Source organism: Lontra canadensis, unplaced genomic scaffold, assembly GCF_010015895.1.
Source record: "Lontra canadensis isolate GAN:19392208 unplaced genomic scaffold, GSC_riverotter_1.0 scaffold25, whole genome shotgun sequence".
Lineage (NCBI taxonomy): Eukaryota > Metazoa > Chordata > Mammalia > Carnivora > Mustelidae > Lontra > Lontra canadensis.
The window spans coordinates 553,473-568,925 of NW_022631019.1; the positions used below are offsets into that span (position 1 = coordinate 553,473).

General features: G+C 58.2%; 1 pseudogene; it reads right to left on the reverse strand.

The window, feature by feature from the left end:
* Nucleotides 1–7: 7 nt before the first annotated feature.
* LOC116871332 lies at nt 8–14,278 on the reverse strand (annotated as a pseudogene).
* Nucleotides 14,279–15,453: the final 1,175 nt, after the last annotated feature.

Consider the following 15,453-nt stretch of genomic DNA (forward strand, 5'->3'; position numbering starts at 1 on the left):
CGGAGGGTCACGCGGGCCGCGCCGCCGCAGCCGCCACCGCTCCCCGCGCTCCCCGGGCGCGCCGCCGCCCTCCGCCCTCCGCCGCCGCCGCCCGCTCCGACCCGCCCCCGCGCCCCGTGCGCGCTCGGACCCGGCGTGGCGGCGGGGGCGGGGCCGCCCCGTGCCCCGCCCCCCTTAACCCTCGCCGGCCCGCGGCCCCCGGAGGGCTGCTGGCGGAGGGGAGGGGGCGGCCAGCGCGTTGCGGGGCGGGGGGGAATGTGTGCCGCAGGCGCCCGCGCGCGCGGCCCACGCTGCCTGTCCCTTCCTCTGTCGCCGAGGGGGCGGGTTCCCGCCCCTTCCTCGCCCCCGCCGGGCCTCTCCAGAGACTTTCCGGGGGGCCGGGGCCCCGGTCGTGGCCCCCGAGGGCAGCCCCTCGACTGGCCTGGGCCGTCCCTCCCGATTGGGACGGGAGGCAGCGGCCTGGAGCGCCCTGGATCACCGCAGCCACACCCCCCGCCCCCGCCCCCTCCCGCGGTGGGGACCCAAAGTCGAGGTCGGTCTGCGGAAACCTGCCTGGGCGGGCCGAGAGAGGGACGGCGCCCACGGGGGGAGGGGGCGGCGCCGGAGAGAGGAGGGTTCCCGCGGTGAAAACTTGAGTCGCTCTTTCCGTCCCAGAGCAGCCTCTGCTCTAACCAGCCCTTGGCTCCTCTCTTCACTCCACCGATATGGCCCAGGGCCAGCCCTGCCCACACCCCTCGAAGGGTGTCAGGGCTCCACAAAGGGAAGAGTCTCCCACAAGTTCACGTGGTGCACCCACCAGGGAAGGAGGGACACACACCTTGTCTTGTCTTCAGGACCTGCCCGAGACCCCAGCCCCTCAGTAGCACCCCGCCCGGAGCACCCAGCTCTCTGGGCAAACCCCACCCCACCCCCTGGGCGAGTGGTCTGTCTGACCTGACTGGACTTGATGCAGAAACAACTTAGGTGCAAGGGGTCTGACTCTGGTAGAAGGGGCCACTCTGTGCCCTGGGCAGGGAGGTGAGGAGTGGTCCCCAGCAGCTGTCCTGCCCTCCCTGGGTTCCCTGTAGCACCGCCCAGGTGCAGTTTTCACCTGCTGGGGAAGGGGAGGATGTATTCTATGGCTGCCCTGCTCGTTGAGTCCCCCCACCCGCCCTTACTAATTCCTGGTCATCCCAGAAAATTCTGGATCATGTCAGCACCAGATGTCAAGGCCTCCACCACCCTTTCCCCAGGCCCAGCCTCATTACGCCCTGGAGGACCCTCACCCAGACACTAGGCCCCTTCAGCTAGTTGGGACCCTGAATGGGATCTCTCCAGGCCTCTGCACCTGGTGGAGAAGGTTTCCGAGTAAAGATTTGGGAGGGGCGTTCCCTGGTCCTGGGCCTGGCTTCTGCCCTCTCCTCAGGCACAGAGATCCCTGGGCTTGGACTCCTGCCCCAGCTTGGGGAGCGGAGGGGGGGCACTCAGGAGCTTCCACAGGGAAGCAAAAAATGATGATAATCTAGGGACACCCCCTGTCCCTACTCCGAGCTCCCTGGCCCTCAGTTTCCAGTGGAAGCCTGAAGGAACTGCAGCCGCTCTGGTTCCAAGTGACAGGGCGTGGGGACGGGGGGCGCCATAGTCTCCAGTGGCCAGATCACTACTGTGGCATCTCTGGGCCTGAGGACCGCTGGGTGGCCGGTTTTGTCAGCGCACTCCAGAGAGGAGAGCCAGGCGGAATCAGGAGGCCTGTGCAGGGTTTTGCAAAGCTGGCGAGGTAGAGATCCACTTGGATCCAGCCCAGCACCTCCCCTGGGGGTCTAGTGTGCATACCCTGAGCCTGTTTTGGGGCTGGGGACTCACCAGGGCGGAGCTTTTCCTGGTCAAGGCAACTCCTGGCCAGGGCTGGGGGCTCTGCTGTCTGTCCACCCCTGATGTGGGCATTTGCTCTGCCCAGGGCCCCCTGCCTATTGGGGGCACAGAGCAGGCGATGATGAAGAGAGAGCTGTGCCCAGGGTCCCCGTGCAAGCTCTGCTGGGCTGCAGCGGGGCTGCGGGAGGAAGCCTTTATTCCCATGTGAAGCAAAGAACAGTCCCCAGAGACCGGGAGGGACTGCCCCACCCTTTACCCCACACCAGCCTCCACAGCTGCCCCTGCCAATGGCCAGCACGTCTACCTTCTCTAGTCCTACTGAGGCCCAGTGCCAGCGCTCGCCTCTGTGTGGGCCTGGAGCCCACATGCCACCAGCCACAGCCTGAAGGGAACATGGAAGGATTGGGGGGCCTTACCTCTGGCGCCACAGAGACGGTCCACAAGTCCTGAGAGCCTCCAGTGAGAGTCCCTTTGACAGCCCCCTGCCCAGAAATGTAAGGGCTCGTGGCCTTTATAGGAGTATCTGAGCCTGTTGTCATCTCTGCTCCATTAAAGGGAGGGGAGGGGAGGAGGGGTTGAGAGTCAGCACCTGCCTTCCCCAGGCAGCTGAGTGTGGCCCTGGTGGCCTCCCTCCCACCAGAAAGGGCATGTGGGCATGACTGCAGAGATGAGGGCGTAGGACACACCACTCAGTGTGGACTGCTTCCCACGCTCAGAGACCATGTGGCCGGTCTGTCGGCCCACCCCAAAGAGAAGAGCCAGGCACTGTTCCAAGGTCACACGTGTACCAGAAGCTTTCCCTCCATCCACCTCTTTCCTGACCCCTGAGGCGAGGTGGAGGTGGGCTGGAAGAGGTGGCCCCTGCTTCTAACTGGAGGGAGCCACCTTCCTGGGCAGTTCCACTGGAAACCCGAGGCGAGAGCCTGGGCTCTGCAGGCATGCCCGACTGCTGGGGTGGCGCCAGGCTGACATGAGGGAGGGAAGAGAGAGAAGACCCAACCCACCTGCCAAAGCTGACCCCCAGGGTCCTCCCATAGCGGCATGGCCAGGATGTGTCCCCCTGCCCCGCAGTCTTTCTAACTTCTAGAAGTAGTGACCCCCATTTCTTTCTGGGAACCTCCTTTCTCTGTCCCTACTCTGTGGGGGTTTGGGTAGGGCTCACCCACCCCTGTCCAGGGGCTTAGGGGGCACCCAGGCCTGGGCCAGTGAGACCAGTACAAACGCACACTCACTCTCTCACTTGCTCTCTCTCAAGTAAAATCTTTAAAAAATCCATTCACTTTTTCATTTATAGATTTTTTTTAAGACCCTCATATCATGAACATCAACAGCAGACAGTCGTCTTGTCCTGCTCAGAGGCACCAGACTGACCTCAAGGGTGTCCCCAGGGGGCGTCTGGGTGTTGCAGTTGGTTAAGCATCGACTCTTGGTTTTGGCTCAGGGTCCTAATCTCAGGGTGGTGGGATCAAGCCCCACCTTGGGCTCCTGGCTCTGTGTGGAGTCGGACTGGGACTTGTTCCCCTCACCGTCTGCCCCTCCTCGTGCTCACACTCTCTCTCCGATAAATAAATTTTTTAAAAGACTATTTGAGGGCACCTGGGTGACTCAGTGGGTTAAGCCGCTGCCTTCCGCTCAGGTCATGATCTCAGGGTCCTGGGATCGAGCCCCACATCGGGCTCTCTGCTCGGCAGGGAGCCTGCTTCCTCCTCTCTCTCTGCCTGCCTCTCTGCCTACTTGTGATCTCTGTCATATAAATAAAAAAAAAATCTTTTAAAAAAAGACTATTTGAGAGAGAGAGTGAGAGAGCGAGGGCACAAGCAGGGGGAGTGGGAGAGGAAGAAGTAGGCTCCCCTGCTGAGCAGGGAGCCCCATGCGGGGCTGGATCCCAGAACCCCAGGACCATGACCTGAGCCAAAGGCAGACACTTAACTGACTGAGCCACCCATGTGCCCCTAAATACGTCTTTAAAACAAAGGCTGTCCCCAGAAGCCTCATGGCTTTCATCCCTCTGCACCCCCAGTGCTGCCTGTCCCTTTGCTGCCGGAGCCTGAGAGCTTCCCAGGCCTGTCCCAGAGCTTGGTGGGCCGCGGCCACCCACAGCACCCCTTTAGTTGCCACTCCTATCTGGGGAGGGAGCCTCCCCGTGAACCCACCCAGGTCACGTCCTGGCTGCCCCGGGCTGGTGTCCATCTGAGCTCCTGTGCAGAGTGGGGGGCCCAGCCCTCATGGTTCCCTGCCCAAAGAAATGCTTCTGCCCATTGGGACAGCCAGACCAGCCTGAGGTGACAACTTCCAGGGGCCATCCCCCACCCCCAGGTTGTCACGCTGGTGAGGGCCTGGAGAGAGCCAGGGACCTCCCTGAGGCTGGCATCAGGCCTGCAGGATGGGGAGCATGGAGACATAGGGACATGGGCTGACAGCTGTTTAGGCTCTGGGAGGGCGGCAGCTGCCCATGTCCAGGGCCCCCACAGCCCATGGGGTCTCCCTGGCACAGCAGTTTGCGCGTGTGGCACATACCATCCCCAGGACTCTAAGGGCCACTGTCCCACTCCCTCTGTCCAGCTGCAGGGGCACCTTTCTCTCCTGGAGAAGCATGGCCTGAGAGGTAACCTCTGGTCGAGCCACAAAGCACCAGGCGGGACAGGGATCTCAGCAAGGCGAGGAGTGGGCCCTGCATTGTGCCCCTCTCTGGGGGGGGGGGGGGGGCGGGACCTGACGTCAAGTCAGAGGTGACCTTGGTGGGAGCCATACCCCACTCTGACTCAGGCACCCAGAACTTGGCAAAGCTCTCCCCTCAAGTGGACAGCAAGTCCCTGTTCCTCTCTGTGAGGCGGCCTCCCTCCACGAGAGCAGACCACGGTCTGGTTACCCTGCAAGGTCCTCAGCCACCAGCGGACCAGAGCGTGCAGTGACCTGGGCATCTGTGTGGCCTGAGCTGGGGGAAGGGATGGTCTCCACAGCACCCCCCAGTCCCCTGTCCCCGGCAGGCATCCACGGGGGCATCACCATGTGTGACAAATGCTCCACAGACCCCAGACCCAGGGCACCATGGCTGCTAGTGGCCAGCAGGGCTGGGGGCGGGTGCAGAGGGGACAGAAAGAACATGTTCCGTGTGGCTGCTCCTGACCTTGGATGCCAGGTGCCTCAGAGCCAGAGTGACCTTGGGGCCTAGGGTGCCACTGTTTACAGCAACAATGGGGACCCTGCTGCTCGGTGATGCTCTGAGGCTATGTGGGGGGAGGCTCTGCCCACCTTACCTGTCACCTTTGCTTCTGCATGGGAGAAAGCTGGTGCAGCGGGTGACCGCTCTTGCCGCTGTCCCTGCTGGGTGGGGGCAGACCGGCTCTCCAGCCTGGACATGACTGCTGTGTGCTCCTTGTGGATGGAGATGTGCTGGGCTTTTGAAGTGCATCTCCCTGGCCATATGGGCACAGGCTGGCATCCGCTGTTCCTACTGCCACCTAGTCCTGTTTGCTCACTCGTGGGGCAAGTCCCACCTGCTCTTGGTCATGCTGTCTGCACAGAGGCACCTTCTCCGCACCTGCACTTTTTTTTTTTTTAAGATTTTATTTATTTATTTGACAGAGATCACAAGTAGGCAGCGAGGCAGGCAGAGAGAGGAGGAAGCAGGTTCCCTGCTGAGCAGAGAGCCCGATGCGGGGCTCGATCCCAGGACCCTGAGATCATGACCTGAGCCGAAGGCAGAGGCTTAACCCACTGAGCCACCCAGGCGCCCCTCGCACCTGCACTTCTACAAGTGTGACCTGTCGTCCCCAAATCCAACATTCTGCTTGGATCCATCACAGTGACGTCATGCCCTGGTGCCGCTCTCCAAGTCGGCATGTGTCTTTTCTGAAGGGCATCTGAGCCATCTCCTTGTGAAGCCAGAAGAAAGCTTGGGATTTCCCTCTTCTCCCTTTCTGCAAAAAGTTATGCTGAATCTCATCATTTTGTTGGTTTCGCTACTTGAAAAGAGTCGAAAGTCTCTCTTTCTGGAAGGCACCGTCCTCAGCATTGCCCTGCTGGGGGACACCTGTAAGTCAGCTGCCTGCACAGCAGTGGTCCTCCCAGCCCCGCAGGGCCCCGCGTCCCCTGCGTGTCGGTAGCTACACAACACTGGTCACTTAGTCATTTAGACATGCAGGGCCCTACTGGCCAGGGAGATGGGGGACAAGGCCCAATTCCTCCGGGACGTTAAGCCTGCCTTTGGGTGCTCGGCCCGCCCCTGGCTGGCCCGCCGCGGACGGTGCCCCGCCCCCATGGGAGCCCTTGTTCCCGCCTCGGCCAGCTCCCCCCAGCTCAGTGCCAGCCCACCTCTTCCTCTGGGTCGTGCGGCTGCCAGGGTGGCCAGTTCCCTCTGCGCACCTCTCAGCTCAGCCCCGCATCCAAAATGACGCTTTCTGTATCCACACGGGTTCCTGTCGTTTCTTCAGTCGTTCAAGGGTTCGGATCTGCCTCCTTGTGGAAGTGGGACTCTTCTCGCTCCGTCGTTGGTTTATGTCATCAGTGGACTTCTTCCCCGAGTCAGGCCTGGCTCACCAATACGACCTTACAGAGTTACTTTTGGAGAGCCCTGCCGGTGGCCTGCTCAGCCACCGTGGTCAGCACATGCATCTGCAGGGATGGTGCTCCCCGTGTCTACAGCTGGAGCATACTAACTGCTCTCCGCGCTCGCCTGGAGGTGCGCCTGTGGGTTTGTGTGGGAGTGCGGCAGCCGCACTGCGTTGGGTCTTTGCTGGTCCACACCCGGCTGCACACGCTGCGGGCACCTGCGCCGACCCCAGCCAGCCAAGCAGCGCGGGGCTTTGAGGACCACAAGCGCGCTTTGGCCGGGCCCCGGGCGCCCTTGGCCTGTCCTCTCTGGAGGGTGGGGCTCCTTGCCTTTAAAAAGCGTGAACTTTCACTTAAAAACCCAAACTTTTCCTTTCTTGTCCTTTTGGTGTCCTTGGCCCGTTCTCTTTGCGTCTTACCCAGTGGTGTTCCTGTTCGTTCCTCGAAGCTGCAAATCACCCTCAGCCTTGTGGTCTTTGGGATTTGCTTTGGACGGTTCTGCCAGGCAAAAGAATGCTTTATTTACGTGTAAAATGTAACACCCTTTATCACTTCTGGTTTCGGGGTCACGATTAGAAAAGCCTCCCGAGGGGCGCCTGGGTGGCTCCGTCGTTAACTGTCTGCCTTCGGCTCAGGTCCCGATCCCAGGGAGCTGGCATCCAGCCCCACATCGGGCTCCCTGTGCCCGCTCTCGCTGTGTCTCTCTCTGTCAAACAAATAGATAAAAATCTTAAAAAAAAAAAAAAAAAGCCTTCCAAGTGGATGTTAAGAAAGGATTCTCCGGGGCCTTGGCTGGCTCAGTTGGTGGAGCGTGAGACTTGATCTGGGGGCCCTGAGTTGAAGTCCCACCTTGGGTGTAGAGATTACTTAAAAATACAATCTTCAGGAAGAAAAAAAGGGGGGATTCTCCTTTGGTTCCCACACGCTGTCATAATTTTATCTATTTATTCCAGGCCTGATTTTGATCAACTTGGGTTCTGTTTTGGTGCAAGGCCCAGGCTCCCGAATCAGCTTCATGGATTAAATGGTCCCCCTTACCCCAGGGGTTTATGATGGGGGGCCCACCCCCAACCCTACAGGAATCCCTATGTGTCGCTGGCTCTGCTCTGCCGCACACCGTTCTAATCGTTTGGATCAGAATATGCTTCTCCATCCAGTAGGGCTCACACCTCTTCATTTTGTTTGTCGTAAATGTTCCAGGTGTTCTTGCCTTTTTAATGGATGACCTTTAACTCTCTCTTTTTTACTTAAATTCAGGTTAGTGAACACATAGTGTAGTATATGTCTTAGGAGTAGAATTTAGTGACGCATCGCGTATATACAACACCCTGTACTCACCCCAGCAAGTGCCCTCCCGGACGCCATCCCCCAGTCACCCCATCCCCCACCTCCGACGGCCCCGCAGTTGATTCTCTGTAGTTCAGAGTCTCTCACGGTCTGTCTTCCTTTTTGTTTTTATCTTATTTTCCCTTCCCCAGTATTCATCTGTTTTCTTAAATTCCATGTATGTGTGAAATCATGTTTTTCTCTGACTTACTTTGTTTAGCGTGATACACTCTCGTTCTATTTTAACTGTCTTTTTTTAAACATACATTTTATCGGGGCACCTGGGGCTCAAGTTGACTGAGCGTCGGACTCTTGGTTTCATCTCAGGGTGCGGTCCCAGGGTCCTGAGTGAGGGCCCCTCGTAGGGCCCTGCGCTCAGCGGGGAGTCAGCTTGACATTCTCCCTCTGCCCCTCCCCACTTCAGTGCCCCCACACGTGTGCGCACACATGCTCTCTCTCAAAATAATTAAAATAAAATGCGTCCATTTTTAGAGTAAATTTTGATGAATTTTGGCAAAAGCGGACCCCTGCGCAGGCCCTCCCTAACCCCAACACAAACATCCCCAGCTCCTGCCGGGCCCCCAGACCTCCCTTGTGCTCCACCTCTCATGGCCGCCATGGCCCCAGGCCCTACAGCCTTGCTCTTACGGGCTGTCCCATGGAGGGACGTGCCCTGTCCTTGGTGTATCCTCCCCTCACTCTGTGGTTCTAAGCCTTTTCCCTGTTACAAGTTCCTCCTCCACTCCATGACTTGCTCACAGGGTTCCCTGCTGGGGGACATCGGCAGGCTTTAGCAATGACAAATAAGCTGCTTATTTATGGGGCAGAGGGTATGTGTATGATTAACACAGCAATCGGCCAGATTATTTTCCAAAGTAGCCTCACTGTTTTACAGTTCTATCCACACCGGCACCTCGGAGCCTGACCCTGGGCTCTCAGCGTCCTTATCTGTAGAACAGGACAGAGGCTCCTCCCCAGCTCCTTGGCCTGGGTAGGAATTACGTGTGAAAACACGCGTGAGGCAGTTCTAACAGGGGCCACTATGCACTGAGCACAGAAAACGATGTTGATGATTCAACTAAAGAGAATCGCGGAGGGAAGGTGGTGAAAAGAGAGAGGTTAGGTGACAGGCGCCTGGGTGGCTCAGTTGTGAAGCATCTGCCTTCGGCTGGAGTCATGGGATCAAGCCCCGCTTGGCGGGAAACCTGCTTTTCCGTCTTCTCCGTCTCCCCCTCCTCCTGCTTGTGTTCCCTCTCTCGCTGTGTTTCTGTCCAATAAATTAAAAAATCTTAAAAAAAAAAAAAAAGAGGGAGGTTAGGTGGAAATCTGCCCCTCCCCTGTCCAAGCTTCTTTCCCGAATTCTGCTTCCAGAAGGAAGCCTGCCAGGCACGCCCTCCAAGGGCGGAAAGAGAACAGTCCCAGAAGCACAGAAAGGAGCCTCAGCTGCGGGAAGTGGCCCCGGAGGCCTCGGGAGGGGCTGGGCGGCTGCGTCCTGCCCAGGCAGAAGGGGCTCCGGCACAGAGGCTGCCAGTTTTCCCCAACACCTGTTCCTCCCGCACTCCTCGGTAATACCTGCACTAGCTTGCCCAATGCCTGTCTCCATAAAAATCACACATCCCAGCCTTCCTTGCAGCTGGGCGTGCCAAGTTCTGGCCACCGGACGCCAGCTGCTAGAAGTCCCCTTGCTACCAGGCAGCTGGCTTCCGGGCAGGAGGGAACCAAGAGGACAGGAGAGCAGCAAAGGAGAATAAGATGGGGTCCCTAGGGACTTGGGACCTTTGACACCAGCCCCTGGCCACCTCTGTTCAAGAGAGTGACCATAGTCTGTATTTTTTTTTTCCATACTCTGTATTTTTTTAAGAGATTTTATTTTGGGTGTGTGGGTGGGGAGACAACAAGAGTAGAGGGGAGAAGGAGAAGCAGACTCCCTGTGGAGCAGGGAGCCTGACATAGGACTTGATCCCAGGACCCCAGGATCACGACCTGAGCTGAAGGCAGATGCCCAGGCGACTGAGCCACCCAGGAGTCCCTGAATCACTTTTGTCTGGAGGTTTTCCGACATGCTTACTTGAGCCTGAGCCTACCCTCTGCAGTGTCTCTTAAATTTGAACAGAGAAAGAAGGCTCATCAAACATTCGAGGAAAGCGTTCAACACGGAGCAGAGGGACCAAAGCATACAGAGGACAGGACACTGGATGAAAGAGAGTGCCTGCAGGAAGCAGAAAAAACAGGCTTGAAAACTCGATCATTAATTATAGAAGCAATTCTAATTTCTCCATAAGTAAGAAAAAGTGCATTTTTTTTTAAAGATTTTATTTATTTATTTGACAGACAGAGATCACAAGCAGGCAGAGAGGCAGGCAGAGAGAGGAGGAAGCAGGCTCCCCGCTGAGCAGAGAGCCCGATGCGGGGCTCGATCCCAGGACTCCGAGATCATGACCTGAGCCGAAGGCAGACGCTCAACGACGGAGCCACCAAGGCGCCCCTTAATTTTTTTAAGATTTATTATTTGAGAGAGAGAAAGAGAGAGACAGTGAGGGGGCCAGAGGGAGAGAAGCTGACTGCCCCATTGAGTGGGGAACCTGACACAGGGCTTGACCTCAAGACCCTGAGATCGTGACCTGAGCGGCAATCAGGAGTGGGGGGCTTTGCTCGCAGACGCCCCGCGAGGGACGTTTTACACGTCACGGCCGCTCGCCGCACCCTTCCTCAGCGCTCCTGACAGGGAGGGTGGCTGGTCTTCACACTCCGGCTGCCCCACGAGCATGTCCACGTTGACCGGCGTCAGCTCCGGCTGCTACCAGGCCGGTGGGCTCGTCGATCCCGCGAGTGCCTTCTCCCTCGCCGCTCCCGGCAGGGTCCGCACTGCCTGCCTTTCCCCGTCGCTCTTCCTACTGCTCCGATGGTCATTCTGAGGGAGTAACTTGTAGGCCTACTACGCCTACTACGTGTGGCTTTAATGTCGCGGACCAGCCAGTCTCTTTGTCCTTTTAAGGAAGATCTAGACGTGTGCCCCCACCTGGGAAGTCACCCTTCGAGAGAGTCACCCTTCCAGGACGGCGAGAAGAGCCGGAGAAAAGACCTGCTCCTTCCTGGTTTCTCTTACGCTTTTTTTTTTTTTTTCCCGTCTAAAAATGATGTTGTTTCACTTGGAGTTCTTCTAACCACATCACCGACTGGTTCCCTGGCTTCTGGTGGTGACGAGTCCTGGACGCACCCGCCCACCTCTTTGGTAACCCGTCTGTGGCTTTTCTTCTTCCCTTTGTTTATGCTGTAATAGCTCCTGTTCTTTTCCCCAGAAAGTTCCCGGGGTTTGCCTGATCCAGCGCTGGCTGGGCCTGGGTCTCCTGGCCCAGAAGCACCAGCTGGTCCTCCCAGGGAGGGAAGCTGGCGCGCAGGGTGTGTCCTCTTTGCAGGGGTTTTTGCTTTCAGGGTGCCTCTTTGGCTATGTGACAAATGTCTTTGTGTGTGACATCCAGTAGTAAAGATGTATTTGAAGGCGCGCACACAGGCGGGCAGGGGAGAGGGAGAGAGAATCCCAAGCTGGCTCCCCGCCCAGCACGGAGCCGGACCCGGGGCTTGATCTCACACCCCTGAGATTGTGACCTGAGCGGAAATTGAGAGCCTGACACTTCCCCGACTGAGCCCCCCGGGTGCCCCCAGTCAGGAGCATTTTTGTCGTTCGATTCCCTGTTCTTCGGTGCCCCCAGTTCCCTCTGCTCCTCTTGGGAACGGACAGGGACCTCCAAGGTGTGCAGCGCCAGCATTCCCAGTGTCTTGGTCCTTCCTCGTCATCATAAATGTACTTCTCTGAGGTAAACAAGGGCCATCTTCTCCATCAGCATCTTCTGTGACCTTCTTTTCTGTTTCTGGAAAATTGTGACCATTATCGTTCCATTTTTTTCTTGCTCCAACTTCTGCTTTTCTTTTTTTTTTTTTTTTAAGATTTTATTTATTTGACACAGAGAGAGAGCCTGAGTAGGGGGAGCAGCAGAGGGAGACGGAGAAGCAGGCGCCCCACTGAGCAGGGAGCCTGACATGGGGCCGATCCCAGGGCTCTGGAATCATGACCTGAGCCAGAGACAGATGCTCAACCGACTAAGCCACCCGGGTGCTCCTCAGGTTCCAAAACCTCTTGAATCCAAGCTGGAAGAGTGCCTCGTTTTACTGCAGCAGTCTGTGGGGACTCCGGCTTCACAGAGTGGCCATAGGTGAGCACTGCTGGTCCCTGATGAAGGTGGCCTTTGTCTCCGATTCTGGGAAAGTGCCAGAAGTCCTGGAGGTTCTGAATGCCAATGAGGAGGATGCAAGTCACCTTGCAGGGGACCAAAAACAGCCCCATGCTGATAGTCAAACTGTTACACTGGCCCCATTGCAAAATTAGTGCGTGGCCACCGAAGCCAGGATTGTTCTGGTTCAATAGATCCCCACCGTCAGGGGCAAATTCCCCGCTGTCTTGGCTGCTGCTATCTCCAGAAGGAGAGCTATGTTCTTAGGGCCTGGTGCTGACAGCGGCCGTGGCTGGACTGGGCAGTGGGGGTGGGTAGCATGGGCGTGCAGACATGCTCTCCTTTCTGGTTGCCACATTCTGTTAAACTTTGAATCCCCTTAAAAATTCCCACGACTGTTTGGACCAAATCCCACTGTGGACAGGTCCTGTCACTTCGACATCATTCCCAATGGTTGTTGCACCACAGTGTCTGCGTCCTGAAGCTTCTCTTTGGTCAATCCACGTTTGAGCCAATGCACTCAGGTCAGTTCGGGTGCTTATTGGTACTGGAGTAACCACACCCACTGTGGCGGGTTCGAGGCCCGTTGCTGCCAAGGCTGACCACCTTGACCCATATCCTAACTCCTCAATTAATTTATTTAATTTTCTATCTCGGAGGGTGGCCTTCTGTATGAGGGTTAGGTTGATGCAGACTACAGCTCAGAGGGGAGCAGCAGGCTCACTTGTGCCCTCCCTGGTTCAGGAACACACGGTCACAACATTTCCTGTAACGTCTCTCTGACCCTACAATGCTCCCACTTCCTCAGAAATGATTCAATTTAACTCAATTCTAACACTATTTATGTGGAGATAGCATCTGATCTCACTGGCTCATGGGTAAGTCCCACAAGACCCCGCCCCCCCGCACAAGGAAATATTTTATTTACTAGATTACTAGCTTATGATCAGAGGCTGTAACTCAGGAACAGCCCTATGGACGAGCTGCCTGCGGTCGGGGTGGGGGAAGGGTGTGCAGCTCCAATGCCCGTCCAGGCACACCACGTGTCCACCAACCCACACTCCAGACCCCATCCTTTGGGCTTTGTTTGGAGACTTCATAACAGGGGCACGATTGATTAGGTTGTTGGCCACTGGAGAATGGGTTCAGCCCCTCACCCCTTTCCCATCCCTGGAGGAGGTCGGGGTGAGGCTGAGTTCCAAGCCTCTAGTCACATGGATGGTCTCCCCTCACCCACCTCTAGAAGCATGAACTTTTTTTTTTTTTTAGATTTTATTTATTTGACAGACAGAGATCACAAGCAGGCAGAGATGACCTGAGCCGAAGGCAGAGGCTTAACCCACTGAGCCACCCAGGCGCCCCATGAACATTTTAAAAGGGAAGCCTCACTAAAGTGGACTGCTAATGCTAGAAGGGGAGGCCGGAAGGAGCTGTACCCCCTCAACCTCAAATACAGGAACACGTGTCTCCCCGAGGAAGAACCATCAACAAGAACCACCAATCACAGTCCCCACCGGGAGGTGTGCATTGCATCTCCTACAAGAAATCCACTGCCCTGCAGCTCAGGCAGTGAGAACCCATCATCGCCCCGACCTCCTGCTTCTCTCCAATGCGCTTTCATTCAGTCGGTGAAGCTTCTGCCTTCGGCTCCGGCTGGGTCGTGGTCCCAGGGTCCTGGGATGGAGCCTCCATCAGCCCCCCTGCTTGGTGGGGTCTGCTTCTCCCTCTGCCATTTCCCCTGCTTGTGCTTTGACAAATAAATAAAATCTTAAACACGAAACCAAAACCAAAACCAAACCACCCTCCCAACCTCTTCCTGCTCCCTAAAATAACGTGAGCCTCTCCTTTGTTCTCTGGACTTGCCTGCCGTTTTGCCATAGCTCTCTGGTCCTGAATCGTAATTCCCTGTTATTCCCTAATAAACCCATTTTTGTGAGTAAAATAACTTTTGTTTTTAAAGTTAACAAAGACTTTCCAAAAATCACCTTATTAACAAACTCAGATGCTGCTGAAAGAGACTTTTTATGAGTATCAAAACACACTTTTATGACTCTTCTCACTTAGGAAATTCAGAGGTTTTAGGAGCCAGAAACAGGGGATGAAAACCATGTGTAGGTTTCTTGGCGCAAGTCACACACCCGTCGAGGTTAACGGATCAACAGAAGGGACGGACGGTAACTTCCAGGTCTCCCAGGAAGGCACAAGGTGAGAATCAAGTTACAGGTTAGTGCCAAGAAGTCCAGCGACCATCTGAGAGGCGAGCACCCACCAGGAGCAGAGCCAGAGGTCTGGGTGACAGTCGAGGTCCTGATCGCGGTCATGAAGGCGCGACCAGAGCCTCGGGGACGAGACTGCGTGCGGAGACCTGAGAGGACCCCGCGCAGGCCCGCCGCCGCCGCCCGGCATGGCACCGAGGGGGAGGGAAGGGAAGGTCGGAGGAGAAAGCGCCGGCCCGAGTCGGGAGCGCCTCGGACTTTGCGGCAGAGTCGCCGGAGGTTTGACGCACAGCTCCGGCCCCAGACCTCCCCAGGCTGAAGGGTCCCCAAGCCGCAGGGCCGGTCCGAGCCGCGCTCCGAAGGAGCCCTCTGCACGGAGCCCGGCGCCTGAGCGAAGGGAGCGGGAAGCGCGACGGGGGCGGAGCAGACGCCGGCAAGACTTGGGGCGCAGGAGCCGCGGCGGGGGCGCGGAGGGGAGATGCGCGGCGGGCCCGGGGCGGGGAGATCGGGGGGGCTCCGGGGGGCTTCGGGGGCGGGGAGATCGGGGGCTCCGGCCGGCGCACTCCAGGCGCCGCGGGGGAGGACGGCCGCGGCTCCACGGGAGTCAAAGCCACCCACCCGCGTCACTCTGGTTTTCAGACAAACCCAGTCGGAGGAGTCCGCGGCCAGGACGCATCCATGCGACCAACGTCTCCACGGCAACGGGCAGCGTCCTCGCGCCGAGGGCCTCAGAGCCGCGCCTCGTCGTGCCGACGCGAGGTGACGCACTTCCGGCGGGAGTCCCGCCTCCTCCCGCCAGGGGGCGTGACCGCGAGCTCCGCGCCCCGGCCGCCCTGGCCTCGGGTCCCGGCGGCGTGGCCTCCTTTGCCCGGTCCGGACGAGCTCGGTCCTCGGTGGCCTCCTGGGTGCCAGGGTCTCGGCGCCCAACCGGACAAGCATCCCGGCTCCTTCCAGCCCAGGCGCCGCTGCTCGGCTCCGCGCCCCCGGCCCGCGGCGCGGTGACAGGTCCGCGGAGGCCGCCGCCGCCTTCTGACGACGTGTACTACACGCTGTCCTATGTGAACGCGCCTTCCGTCGGCGTTTGGCGCAGAGGCGAGCCCGGGCCCTTCCCCGGAGCAGGGCGGGAGGCTTCCCGTCGCTCTCGGGACACGGGCCGGGATTCCTTCCCTCAGGTCCCGCCTCCTGCGGTCGCGTGCGTCACCGCCGCCGCGGAGCCTCCTGGGATTTGTGGTTCAGATCCCCCCCCCGCCTCCGGCTCCAGTGGGCTGCAGACTACAACT